Raw genomic sequence first — 16,622 nt, 5'->3', positions numbered from 1 at the left:
TCATTTGTGTTCTTTTAGCCTCATTTCTAATCTGTTACTTGGGGATAACAGCCCCAGGTATCATCATACTCCTGGGTACTGTAGGATTGCTATGAAAATGAAGTAAGATCCTGTCTGGAAAGAAGTTAGCACAAAGTCCAGCTCAATGGCTAACATCCAGTCTACCCTGCTCTCCTCTCCTCACCTCCCCGTTTCACCAGCTCACAGCTAGTCAGCCGTTTCTAAGACAGGAGCAGTGGGGCTGTAAATACTTACTTTGATAAAGTCACTCTCCGCCACTCCACTCTTTGATCACCTTCTGCCTCCCCTCCAAGTGGTCCTAAACTCAAGGACCAGGTCCTAAGCTCAAGGGAAGGCGGTAGCATGATGTGGTTAAGAGCATGGAAAGGGCACCAGACAGCTCTACCTTGGAATCCCAGCTCTGCGAGTTACCGACTGTGTAATAAATACACACCATGACTGTCTAATGAAATCTCCTTCACAAAGACAGTGAAATCTTGATGATTAAAGAAATAATTTTTCTTGCAAAGAACTTAAAGCTCCTAGAATACCTTATGAGTGTTTCTTTTCCAATAGGTTTTATTACTGACAGTAAAAATATATTTACATTTGGAGTTTATGACGGTAGTATTTTCTGATTTTTGCAGAGCCCTCTGTTTTTTGTGTGCAGAGAAAGGATCTTGTCTAACTTATCTAAGCTAGGCTTCTAATTTTTTAGATTTCATTCGAATATTTCTGGAGCTCAGGTCCCCAAAATGCAAGAAACTCTTCAGCACCTCACCCAGAAGTTAAAGTATTCTCTCTGTCACCTATTTACTTTGAGTCCGTGATGGTTTTTGGACCCAACACTTTATAAGACTTCTGTCACTCCTGTCGCTATAAATCTCAGTACTCGAATCTCAGTTCAGTTTCTGCATGGCTCAGTGTCTTGCTCATCTCTATTGGCCTAGAAAGGGTCCTTCTCTGCACTGGTCCCAGCCCTCACCCGCTCTGACCAAACGCATTTACCCAGCCAACTATCTATAGTCGTATTCTTGCCACCCTGTCTCTTGAAACTGAATGCTTTTAGATGGATTTGAAGACCCTTAACATGGACCTCTGAGTAACGGGGCAGACACAGTGGCTTTGTTAGAGTATATTATTTTCTGACATGAGAGCTTCAGCTAATAAAGACCAAAGGCAGAGGTTGCACAGGGCGGGTCAGCTCTTTCCATGTAGCTAACTGCTTGGGAAGGCAGTAGCATGATGTGGTTAAGATCATAGTATGGGCATCAGACAGCCCCACATTAGAATCCCAGCTCTGCTGGTTACCGACTGTGTAGTATTGGGCAAGTGACAATTTTTCTGTCTCTTGGTTTCATTATTTGTAAAAGAGGAAGGCACTATTACTTGCTTTGCAGAACTAAATGAAATCATGTTTCTGAAATTATATGATACAGCGTCTGACAACGTCTCGGCAGTGTCTGGTAGGGTACTGAGTGCCCATCCATCTTGGCCCCCTCTTCCCGCATCTTGTGCTGAATGTTGGCCATCTCTGTAATCACATGGATGATGCTGTCATTGCTTTTACTCCTACATCATTGCTCTCCCCCAGTTCTTTTCTTCATTACCTTTCTTCCGTATCTCCCAATTCTACCCTTGAACCTAGTTAAGTCACCATCCAGAGCAATGATAACTTAATTTTTAAAAATCGATTTTCTTTAAACAGATTGAAAGTACCTACAACAATGATTGATGGTGATGGCAATGATGATAAGAATAAGGTGGGAATTTCTTACTCACTTTGTCTTTTTGATTGTAAGTTTCAAAGAGCATGACTGTCTTTTTCAGTCCTAAACTCCTTGTTCCTGGACCAAGAATAGTTGTTAAATTAAGGAGTCTGATATTTCAAGCAGCTTTGACTATGCCATCTTCTTAATTTCTGCACAGTCAGTCCAGGTGAGTATTTGTTGATTTATATGTTCACCTGTTCTAACACAGAATTAGTTTCCTCTTTTATGGCATGGAATTCTTAAACACATGTTTGTACATCCAAAGATGGACCGTGCTGTGTTTTAGTAAGCATTATATATACACATTAAATATCAATGACAGGAAATAATGTTCTTGAAATGTCAGTGTCTACAAAGGGAAAAAGAATTCTAATAGTTTGATTTTAAGGTTTGAGGACAAGGGGTCCTGGGAAAAGCTCCGAGATTGGAGGCATCGCATTCCTTCCCACACTAAGCACATAACTCTGCATGGGTTTGGTTTCATTTCAGAAGCAAAGTGTCCACAGACTCTGAACATGCCCTGGGCGCTTGGCCCTGGGATGGAGCCGCTAAATTTGGAGAGTCTTTCTAAGACGACAATCCCCTGATCTCCAGTACATTTTTACGAGTGCCTATAACTACTTTAACAGAATATATAAAATCTCTCCCTTACCCTAATGGCTTTTATATGTAAGATGTGACATGATGACCTGGAAAAGCAAGAGGCCCACGAGGTCCGATAATCCATTACCTTGGCAACGTGGCATGCATAGATTATGCAGCATTGATTTCATGGAAACACTCTGAGTTTTCTCTAAGTTTTCTTTCATCTGGAGAATATAAATAAGTTCACACTTTTCATAATTGAGAAATGAAAGTGTTTGAGATAAACAACATATCTTCTGTAAGGCCAAATACTTCTCTTGAGAAAATGTCAGCCTCACATCCCTGTGGGTGGAGCTCAGTATTTGCAAAGTCATCAATGATAATATTCTAGATCTAACGGAGATGGCAAAGATTCCAGTCTGTTTCCATGTTCCAAACCTGTCCAAGCCCAGCCTGTTTTCCAGGCTTTACTCTCCCTTAAGCAAATGTAACTGATAACGGATTTAATGTTTAAAACTGTCTTGTGTCCAAAAGTTCTTTTTGCAGTCTAGTCTGTATCTGTCTTGTTTCAGTTTAAAACAACTTCCACTAGATGTGCTAATCCATTCATCAGAAATACGTGTAGTTGACCAGGGACTGGTTTGTGGAGGTCAAGAGCAGGAAGTATTAATACATTCGTCATGATTAATTGCCAAATGGGTAAAACAGAAAATAATTGCTTTGGAGCTCAGAGGAAGAAGAGAGTGGAACTGGAGGTCTTAGAACTGAATTCTAAAAGACGGTTGGGATATAGGTAAATCAAGAAGGAAAAGAAAGGGCAAAGGGGATGGGATAAATGGTGTGAGGAAAAGCACAGAAGCAGGAAGAACATGAAGAGACCAGTTTCCTGGAAATGAGACTTTGGGAAGGGGAGAAGTAGAGGCAAGTCTGGAGGGGCAGATTGGAACCCATCTGTGTAGGCTCTTGAATGCCATACTAACTAACAGGACTGTTCAGTTCAGTCACTCAGTCGTGTCCGACTCTTTGCGACCCCATGAATCGCAGCACACCAGGCCTCCCTGACCATCACCATCTCCCAGAGTCACTCAAACTCAAGTCCATCGAGTCGGTGATGCCATCCAGCCATCTCATCCTCTGTCATCCCCTCTCCTCCTGCCCCCAATCCCTCCCAGCATCAGAGTCTTTTCCAATGAGTCAACTCTTTGCATGAGGTGGCCAAAGTACTGGAGTTTCAGCTTTAGCATCATTCCTTCCAAAGAAATCCCAGGGTTAATCTCCTTCAGAATGGACTGGTTGGATCTCCCTGCAGTCCAAGGGACTCTCAAGAGTCTTCTCCAACACCACAGTTCAAAACCATCAATTCTTTGGCGCCCAGCCTTCTTCACAGTCCAACTCTCACATCCATACATGACCACTGGAAAACCATAGCCTTAACTAGACGGACCTTAGTCGGCAAAGTAATGTCTCTGCTTTTGAATATGCTATCTAGGTAGGTAATAACTTTTCTTCCAAGGAGTAAGCGTCTTTTAATTTCATGGCTGCAATCACCATCTGCAGTGATTTTGGAACCCAAAAAAATAAAGTCTGACACTGTTTCCACTGTTTCCCCATCTATTTCCCATGAAGTGATGGGACCAGCTGCCATGATCTTCATTTTCTGAATGTTGAGCTTTAAGCCAACTTTTTCACTCTCCTCTTTCACTTGCATCAAGAGGCTTTTTAGTTCCTCTTCACTTTTTGCCATAAGGCTGGTGTCATCTGCATATCTGAGGTTATTGATATTTCTCCCGGCAATCTTGATTCCAGCTTGTGTTTCTTCCAGTCCAGCGTTTCTCATGATGTACTCTGCATAGAAGTTAAATAAGCAGGGTGACAATATACAGCCTTGATGTACTCCTTTTCCTATTTGGAACCAGTCTGTGGTTCCATGTCCAGTTCTAACTGTTGCTTCCTGACCTGCATACAGGTTTCTCAAGAGGCAGGTCAGGTGGTCTGGTATTCCCCTCTCTTTCAGAATTTTCCACACTTTATTGTGATCCACACAGTCGAAGGCTTTGGCATAGTCAGTAAAGCAGAAATAGATGTTTTTCTGGAACTCTCTTGCTTTTTCCATGATCCAGCGGATGTTGACAATTTGATCTCTGGTTCCTCTGCCTTTCCTAAAACCAGCTTGAACATCAGGAAGTGCACGGTTCATGTATTGCTGAAGCCTGGCTTGGAGAATTTTGAGCATTCCTTTACTAGCATGTGAGATGAGTGCAATTGTGCGATAGTCTGAGCATTCTTTGGCATTGCCTTTCTTTGGGATTGGAATGAAAACTGACCTTTTCCAGTCCTGTGGCCACTGCTGAGTTTTCCAAATTTGCTGACATATTGAGTGCAGCACTTTCACAGCATCATCTTTCAGGATTTGAAATAGCTCCGCTGGAACTCCATCACCTCCACTAGCTTTGTTCATAGTGATACTTTCTAAGGCCCACTTGACTTCACATTCCAGGATGTCTGGCTCTAGGTGAGTGATCACACCATTGTGATTATCTTGGTCGTGAAGATCTTTTTTGTACAGTTCTTCTGTGTATTCTTGCCACTTCTTCTTAATATCTTCTGCTTCTATTAGGTCCATACCATTTTTGTCCTTTATCAACCGACTGCACTATAAACCAGTGGCCATCAGAGCAAGGTGCTGTGTAGGACCATTATTTGGGTACAGGAAAATATTTATTCTCTGTCTAAAACGAGACATTAATCCTTGCTAATATTTATCGCACATGTAGACAATTTATATGTGTCATTTACTCATTAATATGCATATGTGGTGATGCATCCTCAAATGTCTTACTGGAAGCGATGCCTGTTCGAAAAAGTATGGAGGCAGGCTCCTTCTTTAGATGACGAATGATTAAAGATTTTCATTTAATCAGTGACATATTCAAAGCAGTATTTTAAGAAGATAAATCTGGCAGCAGTTCTACAGAGAGAAGAAGCAGTTAGTTGGCGACCGCAGCAATTCAGAGGACTTAAATAATGGTGGCCATGGTGGGAATGGAAAGAAGGTGGGGAGTTCCAGGGACACATTGATAATCTTGTTCCTTTCACAGTGAGATTTTCCCTTAGCAAGAGCAGTCAGCAGTCACTTTTGCTAAAGAAGATGAGTTTTTTGTTGTTGTTATTCAAAATGGATTGCAAAAATTTATTGATACGACCAAACATGTTGTGGTCTGAAAACTGAAACTTAAATAGAAACAAGAATAAGAATTATGATTAATTATTGGTCGAAAACAAGTTTAGATAACTTTACAGATCATTTTATACACAAAGAAATCTTTAAAAATATAGGTAGCATCCGCTCCTCTCCACCATAATCCTAAAAATGAGCATTTGGAAGAGTAAACAGGGGCGGCTTAATGATGGTGCTTCATTATATAATAAAACGCCTATGCTTTATATCTGCTGCTTGGTGTTGAAAAAGGATTCCAGAAAGCTTCCCTCTCAGTAGTTTGCTGGAGATGCATTATTTGTTGATAATCCTTGACTGAAATACAGATACTCTCATGCTTCCTCACACAGCACCATCTTCACAAGAAATACAATTTAGAGCACCATATTGGCGAATGTAAATTTGTAAGAGAGGTAGGTTTTGGTACTTGTGCTTTATTTACCATAATTTTTTTTAAAAATTGCACTATTTGTTTAACTTCCCCATTTGATGTTGTTGCAAGGTAGAACTCCTAACAAAAGCGTGATTCAAAGTTCTAATCTATCATTAAGCAGGCTTCTCGATTTCTCCTTGTAGATAAGAACCCTCTAAATAATGATAGGGAAAAAGAAATTGTATGTTTTAAAATGCCAGCTAGATCAGGCTTGTGATCCCTACAAGACATAACATCATCTTAGAAATATTTTGATGAAAGAGCTGTATGATCAGGCATTTTAAACAAGAAAAACAAATTCATATATTTTAACTCTAGTCAGGCATCAGATATAAACTTAACATTTGTCTCAGTCAAGTTGAACTCCACTGCAGATTGTGTGTGTATGTGTGTGTGTGTCTGTGTGTAATTATTTTGGCTGAAAATGAGTACAATGTAGTATAGAAAATATATATACAACATATTGACAGACATAAAAATTAGAAGTAAGATTAAAATTTCCACATTAAGTAGAAGTGAATATTTTCATACACTGCTGGTGGGAATATATATTGATAAGCTTTCTTTAGGGCATTACAGATATGTTTCAAGAGCCTTAAAAATTAAAAATATTTATAGTATTTAGACTAATTATTTCTACTTTTAAAAACTTGCCCTAAGGAAAAATCTTAAATATGCAGCAATAAGAGACTAGGTAAAAAGTTTAAGAATTACTTTCTTGAAAATTATTGATTATAATAATAGCCATATATGTCAAGGTTTTTAAGTGGTAAAAGTAGAATAAAATCAAATATAAAAATCACTCTTTGTAAATGTATACAAATACAAGCATATAAAAGTTATAAGGAAATACCATATGCTTATAGGTTCTGTTTTCTAATTTTTATTGTTTTTCATATTTTAAGGATATATTGTTTATAATCATAAAGAAATTGAAGTGAAAATTAGAGTTATCAAAGTCTAAAATGTAAATACCTATAATTTAATACAACTAGCTGACAGAATGATTTCTGTGACCATAATATATTTATTCTATATTTAGTGACTTGATCAGCAAGAGCTATGGAGTAATACTTTTGACTGTTAATAGATCCACCTGTGGTACAAAAGTAGGTAAATGTATTAGTAACTGAAGCAGATGCAGAAGTTGAAGCGCATGTTAACCAGGCTACTGGGGTGGTTTCACCTGTGTTATTTGGACTTTGGTTTCACAGCAAAAGTACAGCTTAACTTTCTGAACTAAGGAGTAGCTAGCATGCTTTAGATTAAATGAAAAGACAGTAGCTACATATACACTTATGTAAATATGTTTATTCACTCATTCAGTCAGTCAGTAAATAGTTATTCAGCACTTGCTGCATGTCAGGGACTGGGTCAGGATTATGAAAAAGAGAAACAAGTAAGTCTCAGAAAATTAATGATCTGGTGGGGAGATCAACATGTAAGTGTGGCTGAAAATTGACAGAGAAGTCCGTAGGAAGTTCTAGAAGAACTCTAAGAAAGGAACAGCCAGCTTTTCCCTAGAGTTAGGGGTTCCATCTTAGATAAAGTAAATGTTAGCAATGGACTTTGTCAAATGAATAAGCGCTTGCCAGGTGGAAAAGTTGAAGGAGCATTCTAGATAGGAAGAAGAGCATCAATCTACAAAGGACCAGAAATCTGAGACAGCATGGCATCTCGGGTCAGGGACAAGTAGGGAATATGTGGCTGGAGCTCAGAGTGAGAGGTAAAAGCAGGATGGAAAGAGTGGAAAACTGGATAAGGGCCAGAAACGGCCTTCACACCCTGGTGGCCACAGCGTTTCTACTTCAGCAGTGATTAATCATGATTTTCCTGGCTAATAGAATCCTAATCTTTATAATGAGGTAGGACTGTTCCCTTTGAATTATGGAAATTATAACTATTATGACCTGCTCCACAAACACAGGTTATAAATATGATCACATCCTTCAATCTTCTTTGCCATTAATCATCCAAACCTCCATAGACCTTATTAGCACAAAGTCTATTATCTCCTCCAGAGGTTCCTGAGCCTGGACTCAAGACAAATGGGTCATTTCTTCTCCAGAAACCTGTGGTTGGATCCACTTGTGACTGCTATTCTTTCTGCCTGCTGCACGGCACTGTTCACAGTCTTAAGTTACAGTGGTGCCCATTTTGGGAAACAAGGTTACAACGCCCCTTGCTGATATTCCCATCCTCAGCTGTTGTTCTCTAAATCATAACCTCTACTAGAGTGGCTGGATCTGGAGGAGCTTCTGGACTTGGCCACACGCTAGTCTAAAATTCACCTTTCCCCTCAGTCTTACTCCACTGTGTTGAGCCCAGGACAATAACAACCCAGATTCCTCTCTTCATCAAGGTCATTTTGTTTTAGTGGTTTCCAGGACCTTCCCTGCCCTGGGGCCTTTAGCTATGGTCACCCTGACCAAAGCTATGATTTTCCCAGGGGTCATGTATGGATCTGAGAGTTGGACCTTAAAGAAGGCAGAGTGCCGAAGAATTGATGGTTTCGGACTGTGTTGCTGGAGAAGACCCTTGAGAGTCCCTTGGACAGCCAGGATGTCAAACCAGTCAATCCAAAAGGAGATCAACCCTGACTATTCATTAGAAGGACTGATGTTGAAGCTGAAGCTCCAGTACTTTGGTCGCCTGATGCGAAGAGCCGACTCATTGGAAAAGACCTTGATGCTGGGAAAGATTGAGGGCAAGAGGAGAAGGGGATGACAGAGAATGAGATGGTTGGATGGCATCACCAACTCAATGGACATGAGTTTGAGCAAGCTCCAGAACAGTGCAGGATAGGGAAGGCCATGGGGTTGCAAGGATTCGGACACGCCTTAGTGACTGAAGAACAGCAGCACTCTGCCTCAACAGTTCCCTCAGCCCCAGTCCTCCACCCAAGGAAGCAGCAGTCGGAGCACTGGCTTTCCTCCCAGAAGGCTCCTTTCACACTCTGATTTATCTCCTGCCTGGTATCCAGGTTGTTCCGTCAGAGAGCTCAAGAGGCAGTAACCAGCAAGAGTTTTACAAGTTTGTTGCCCTGCCCCAGTGCCCCCCCAAAGTGCCTAATTGCTTTATATTTACATGACTATGAAAGATACCAAGTGATTCTTCTGAGAACAAAAGATCTTCTTCCGAGTGGTTTTCTGTTCCTGCCTATAAAGAGTAGTCACAATTTACTTGACAAAAATAATGAATCTTTATGTAACCATGCCCCCTGTTTTAAAAAAATCAGTGTAATGTTTTCATATATAATGAGCTAAGTAAGTTGGCCAAAATTGAAATAGGTCTCAACCCCCAAACCTATATGCTTAACCACTGTGTTCACTGCCTCATCTCACTCAGCTTATGTGCTAATATAACATAGGCTGCCTTGGTGGCTCAGGTGGTAAGAATCCACCGGCACTGCAGGAAACCTGGGTTCAGTCCCTGGGTTGGGGAAAGTCCCCTGGAGGAGGGCAGGGCATCCCACTCCAATATTCTTGCCTGGAGAATCCCCATGGACAGAGGAGCCTGGTGGGCTACAGTCCATGGGGTCGCAAAGAGTCAGACACGACTGAGGGACTAAGCACAGCACATATCATTATTTACTGTTTAATTTAGATACTACACTTATACTAGCCGAGTTTATTACAGAATTGTGTAATAGATGCAATCATGGCTGACTCTTTGCAACCCCATGGACTGCAGCCCTCTAGGCTCTTCCATGCATGGGATTTTCCAGGCAAGAATACTGGAATAGGTTGCCATTTCCTCCTCCAAAGAATCTTCTTGACCCAAGGATCAAACCCGAGTGTCTTGCATTGGCAGACTTATTCTTTACCACTGAGAATTAGACATCTCTAAGTGCAGATATTGAATTGTTGATAAAGAGGAGCTGGACAACAAGTATTTATGATCTAAAACTATATATATGTATAAATTGAGTATATTTACTATAAGAGAAAAATGTGTTTTCTCTGCAAAATTTGGGCTTCCCAGGTGCTGTTAGTGGTAAAGAACCTGCCTGCCAGTGTAGGAGACACAGATATGATCCCTGGGTTGGGAAGACCCCCTGGAGGTGGGAATGGCAAAGCACTCTAGTATTCAGGCCTGGAGAATCCTATGGACAGAGGAGCCTAGAGGGCTACAGCCCATGGGATCGCAAAGAGTTGGACATGACTGAAGTGACTTAGCATGCATGCATGCTGAAAAATTAAGTCTCAGAACAGAGAAGAGTACTTACATAGTTTTGGTAGGATTGAAGAGGAGTAGTAAACAGGCGTTTGGGTTAATACACTTTGTTTATAAATAGTGTTCTTTAGAATTCATAATTTGGAGAATCTCTCTACAGGGGTGGATTAATCTAATTTTGGCTCACTCCTCATCCAAGTGTAGGACAGTCAGTTGACCTTTCCGATTTATCAGTTTTACTCTCAACCTTCTTATCTTTAAATTTGATAACAACAAAAAATAAACTCCTACCAGATTATCTTCACCCTTTCTCATAGACACTGTTTTCCCGGGAGCGTTATCACTCTCCTCAATGAAATGAAAGTGAGTGCATGGATGTCATATTTCATAAACAAAGGCAAAATTCTGACGTATTATCCATAGTCTATGTTCTTTTAAAGGATAACTGTAATCTCATATAATGTTTCTTATACTCTCTAAAGTTCTTTTTTTTTTTTTTTAAATTTTTTTTTTATTTTTAAGTTTTTTATTTTTTAAATTTTAAAATCTTTAATTCTTACATGCATTCCCAAACATGAACCCCCTCCCACCTCCCTCCCCATAACATCTTTCTGGGTCATCCCCATGCACCAGCCCCAAGCATGCTGCATCCTGCGTCAGACATAGACTGGCGATTCAATTCACATGATAGTATACATGTTAGAATGTCATTCTCCCAAATCATCCCACCTCTCCTCTCCCTCTGAGTCCAAAAGTCCGTTATACACATCTGTGTCTCTTTCCCTGTCTTGCATACAGGGTCGTCATTGCCATCTTCCTAAATTCCATATATATGTGTTAGTATACTGTATTGGTGTTTTTCTTTCTGGCTTACTTCACTCTGTATAATCGGCTCCAGTTTCATCCATCTCATCAGAACTGATTCAAATGAATTTTTTTTAATGGCTGAGTAATACTCCATTGTGTATATGTACCACAGCTTTCTTATCCATTCATCTGCTGATGGACATCTAGGTTGTTTCCATGTCCTGGCTATTATAAACAGTGCTGCGATGAACATTGGGGTACATGTGTCTCTTTCAATTCTGGTTTCCTCGGTGTGTATGCCCAGAAGTGGGATTGCTGGGTCATAAGGTAGTTCTATTTGCAATTTTTAAGGAATCTCCACACTGTTCTCCATAGTGGCTGTACTAGTTTGCATTCCCACCAACAGTGTAGGAGGGTTCCCTTTCTCCACACCCTCTCCAGCATTTATTGCTTGCAGATTTTTGGATCACAGCCATTCTGACTGGTGTGAAGTGGTACCTCATTGTGGTTTTGATTTGCATTTCTCTAATAATGAGTGATGTTGAGCATCTTTTCATGTGTTTGTTAGCCATCCGTATGTCTTCTTTGGAGAAATGTCTATTTAGTTCTTTGGCCCATTTTTTGATTGGGTCGTTTATTTTTCTGGAGTTGAGCTGCAGAAGTTGCTTGTATATTTTTGAGATTAGTTGTTTGTCAGTTGCTTCATTTGCTATTATTTTCTCCCATTCAGAAGGCTGTCTTTTCACCTTGCTTATATTTTCCTTTGTTGTGCAGAAGCTTTTAATTTTAATTAGATCCCATTTGTTTATTTTTGCTTTTATTTCCAGCATTCTGGGAGGTGGATCATAGAGGATCCTGCTGTGATTTATGTCTGAGAGTGTTTTGCCTATGTTCTCCTCTAGGAGTTTTATAGTTTCTGATCTTACATTTAGATCTTTAATCCATTTTGAGTTTATTTTTGTGTGCGGTGTTAGAAAGTGATCTAGTTTCATTCTTTTACAAGTGGTTGACCAGTTTTCCCAGCACCACTTGTTAAAGAGATTGTCTTTACTCCATTGTATATTCTTGCCTCCTTTGTCAAAGATAAGGTGTCCATATGTGTGTGGATTTATCTCTGGGCTTTCTATTTTGTTCCATTGATCTATATGTCTGTCTTTGTGCCAGTACCATACTGTCTTGATGACTGTGGCTTTGTAGTAGAGCCTGAAGTCAGGCAAGTTGATTCCTCCAGTTCCATTCTTCTTTCTCAAGATTGCTTTGGCTATTCGAGGTTTTTGTATTTCCATACAAATCTTGAAATTATTTGTTCTAGTTCTGTGAAAATGTGCCTGGTAGCTTGATAGGGATTGCATTGAATTTGTAAATTGCTTTGGGTAGTATACTCATTTTCACTATATTGATTCTTCCAATCCATGAACATGGTATATTTCTCCATCTATTAGTGTCCTCTTTGATTTCTTTCATCAGTGTTTTATAGTTTTCTATATATAGGTCTTTAGTTTCTTTAGGTAGATATATGCCTAAGTATTTTATTCTTTTCGTTGCAATGGTGAATGGAATTGTTTCCTTAATTTCTTTTTCTACTTTCTCATTATTCGTGTATAGGAATGCAAGGGATTTCTGTGTGTTGATTTTATATCCTGCAACTTTACTATATTCATTGATTAGCTCTAGTAATTTTCTGGTGGAGTCTTTAGGGTTTTCCATGTAGAGGATCATGTCATCTGCAAACAGTGAGAGTTTTACTTCTTCTTTTCCAATCTGGATTCCTTTTATTTCTTTTTCTGCTCTGATTGCTGTGGCCAAAACTTCCAGAACTATGTTGAATAGTAGCGGTGAAAGTGGACACCCTTGTCTTGTTCCTGACTTTAGGGGAAATGCTTTCAATTTTTCACCATTGAGGATAATGTTTGCTGTGGGTTTGTCATAGATAGCTTTTATTATGTTGAGATATGTTCCTTCTATTCCTGCTTTCTGGAGAGTTTTTATCATAAATGGATGTTGAATTTTTTCAAAGGCCTTCTCTGCATCTATTGAGATAATCATATGGTTCCAGGAGGTCAGGAGATCTCTGGGCAGTTTTGTTATATTGATGGGGGAACTAATTGCTTATCTTCTGACAAAACCTCAATGAGACACGACTCCAAGCCTGCTCCGCCTAGAGTCCTTTCTGTCAGCTCAAAGACTCTTTTCCTGTGCTTGCCTTAGTCTGGTGCTGTGAACCCCTGAGCCAGGGCCAGAGCTGTGAGCTAGGATTCCTACGTTACCCTGGTTTTGCTACAAGATGAGAGCCCTGCCTTTGACCTTGAATCACTTTGTTATGTTGCTGTCAATATTATTGCTTTATTATTGTTGTTATTTTTGTTACTTCATACACTTAAAATTCCCAGCTTTTAAAACCAGTTTGAATTTGAGATACACAATAAATTCTGTTATTTAAAATGATAAATATAGACATCACTTATATCAATTTCACTCAGCTTTCCGATTTATTGTGTGTGTGTGTGTGTGTGTGTGTGTGTGTGTGTGTGTGTACTTTATCCAGAAACTAAAAATTCTGATTGTCTTGTTTTTAAAGTGAGGAAACAACTTCTGTTTATTTGGAGGTAGACATGCTCTGTGTTGGAATGAGGGCATATTCCATGCTGAAAGAGATTATGTGTTTTTCCACAAGCTAGATGAAACTTGTATCTTCCCCTTGGCTGCGAGTGTATTCTGTGTAAACAAAGATGTTCTGCGGCTCCTAGGGAAGAGGAACGAGGAAGATGCCTCTTCCTGGTACTCTCACAGGTACCTCCTGGAAATCACTGGCACAGGCTAAAGTTCGTGGAGTGATGTAAAAAGAAGCTAATACATGATTCTTGAAAGCCTACTGTGTGCCAGGAACTGTGCTTCATATTTACTTAAATGCCTGGTCTCATTTAATTTTCTTAACAAGGCCATAAGGCAATTACTCTTTTCCTTACTGTGTAGATGAAGAAACTGAGGCTCAGAAAGATTAGACAACTCCCCTGAAGTCACAGAGCTAGAAGGGGCAGAGCAGGGACCCCGAGTTTATTGAGATCCCAGGGCCAACACCTCTCTGTGCCCCGCACTGCCTGTCTGTGGACTCAGGTGGCCTGGGAGCTCGAACTCCAGGCTAGAGTCAGGGTCTGGGGCTGAGTGAAGGCCCTTTCTCTTAGGTCCTAGGGGCAATTAGAAAGTCAGAGCAGAAAAGAGACTTTGCAGCTCAGTCGGTATCTGCTTAACCGCCGGTTTCCTAACCTCTTCTGTTGGGCCTTCACCTTGATTGCGGAGTAGAATGGGGACTGAATTTCTCCAGGACTGAGTGGGGGTGGGGGTCTCTTTGTCTCCTCAGGGCCAGCTGTGCACTAGCTAGGCTGCTGGTGTTTGCAGGTTTTAGCATCCCTTACTACAAACAGATCACTTTTTTGTTATCTTAATGGAACATCACTGGCCACCTGGCTGATTTGAAATGTGAGGGAGACTAATCCTATACAGCAATGATTTGCAAGTTAGAACACCAAGTCTATGGGGATATACAGAGCATTTGCTTTGAAAAATTAATTTTTCTCTAATTCGTGCTAAACTGTCACTTGATCCTTATTTAGAGAATTCCATCATTTTAATAATTTGGTACTGTTTTGCTGGTAAAGGCAGATATATGTAAACAGAAAGATTTTTTCCCCTTTTCTATGGGTTTTAAAAAATGTTCAGAATTTTCATTTGCAGCACTTTATCCTTTTTTCTTTTACTGTTTTCTATGTTGCAAGCAAAATGTCATTTGGTTTAAATTGACATTAAGCATATTTCTATTTGAGGAGCCAGTGACTGTAATCTTTAGATAGACTGATTAGGTTTCTTTCTCCAGCAACAGTTTGTGCTATGAAGATGAGTAGGCAGTTTGACTCTGTGGAGCAGGCAGTGGGCCCTTCAGGATTCTTTTTCAGCAGGGTTCTTTGTCAGTCCCTGCTGAAAAAGTCTTCAAACGACTTTGGAAGATTGTCTGTACGGAGTATTTAGATGCTCCTTCTCTCTATGGGTAAAAGCATATGCTCTGTGCCTGGCTATCCATTGGGTAGTTTTATAATTTGTTCACTGAGTGTCTGCCATATGCCAGATACAGAGTGTCTTACATACAGCATCATATCTCATTTCATCCTCACAACCACCCTGGGAAATTGTTATGTTATGAACATGTAATATTCCCTCCACTCTTCAGATAAGGAAGCTGAAGTTCAGGTGGAGAAATATCTCAGTGGTTACATACCTGGTGCCTGTTGATAGCAGAGCTCAGCAGATCTGTCCACATTTTTCAACTGTAATACTTTGCCTGGAAAATGAACTAGCAGGAAAGTTTTAGGAGATGAGGCTGGGATAGTGTTAGAGAACTTTGACTTTTACTCTTAAGACACCACACCTTGGATTTATTTATTCATTTGGTACCTATTTCAGTTCAGTTCAGTTCAGTCGCTCAGTTGTGTCCGACTATTTGCGACCCCATGAACCATAGCACACCAGGCCTCCCTGTCCATCACCAACTCCCGGAATCCACCCAAACCCATGTCCATCAAGTTGGTGATGCCATCTAACCATCTCATCCTCTGTCATCCCCTTCTCCTCCTACCCTCATTCTTTCCCAGCATCAGGGTCTTTTCAAATGAGTCAGCTCTTTGCATCAGGTGGCCAAAGTATTGGAGTTTCAGCTTCAACATCAGCCCTTCATATGAACACCCAGGACTGATCTCCTTAAGGATGGACTGGTTGGATCTCCTTGCAGTCCAAGGGACTCTCAAGAGTCTTCTTCAGCACTACGGTTCAAAAGCATAAATTTTTCAGCACTCAGCCTTCTTTATGGTCCAACTCTCACATCCATACATGACCACTGGAAAACCATAGCCTTGACTAGACAGACCTTAGTCGGCAAAGTAATGTCTCTGCTTTTGAATATGCTGTCTAGCTTGGTCATAACTTTCCTTCCAATGAGCAAGTGTCTTTTAATTTCATGGCTGCAATCACCATCTGCAGTGATTTGGGAGCCCAGAAAAACAAAGTCAGCCACTGTTTCCACTGTTTACCCGTCTATTTGCTGTGAAGTGATGGGACCGGATGCCATGATCTTTGTTTTCTGAATGTTGAGCTTTAAGCCAACTTTTCACTCTCCTCTTTCATTTTCATCAAGAGGCTCTTTAGTTCCTCTTCACTTTCTGCCATAAGGGTGGTGTCATCTGCATATCTGAGGTTATTGATGTTTCTCCCAGCAATCTTGATTCCAGCTTGTGCTTCCTCCAGCCCAGCATTTCTCATGATGTACTCTGCATAGAAGTTAAATAAGCAGGTGACAATATACAGCCTTGACATACTCCTTTTCCTATTTGGAACCAGTCTGTTGTTCCATGTCCAGTTCTAACTGTTGCTTCCTGACCTGCATACAGGTTTCTCAAGAGGCAGGTCAGGTGGTCTGGTATTCCCATCTCTTGAAGAATTTTCCATGGTTTATTGTGGTATTCAATGACTGCAGGATGTAAGTTTGTATTTCCCGAGTCAATGAATGCAGCATTGTGTTTTCTTCATGATCATTCATTACTAAGGGTAGCATGGGCAGTTGGTTATACTCGTGTATTTAAGAAGC

General features: G+C 40.4%; 1 protein-coding gene across 9 annotated transcripts in view; it reads left to right on the top strand.

Annotated features, from left to right (window-relative positions):
* The window catches only part of CPQ (carboxypeptidase Q), a 575,285-nt gene that overhangs the window by 433,207 nt on the left and 125,456 nt on the right, over positions 1 to 16,622 (top strand). The gene's annotated exons all lie outside the window — the stretch shown is intronic.

This window comes from Ovis aries, chromosome 9 (assembly GCF_016772045.2).
Source record: "Ovis aries strain OAR_USU_Benz2616 breed Rambouillet chromosome 9, ARS-UI_Ramb_v3.0, whole genome shotgun sequence".
NCBI lineage: Eukaryota > Metazoa > Chordata > Mammalia > Artiodactyla > Bovidae > Ovis > Ovis aries.
This window is presented reverse-complemented; position numbering and strand designations above follow the sequence as displayed.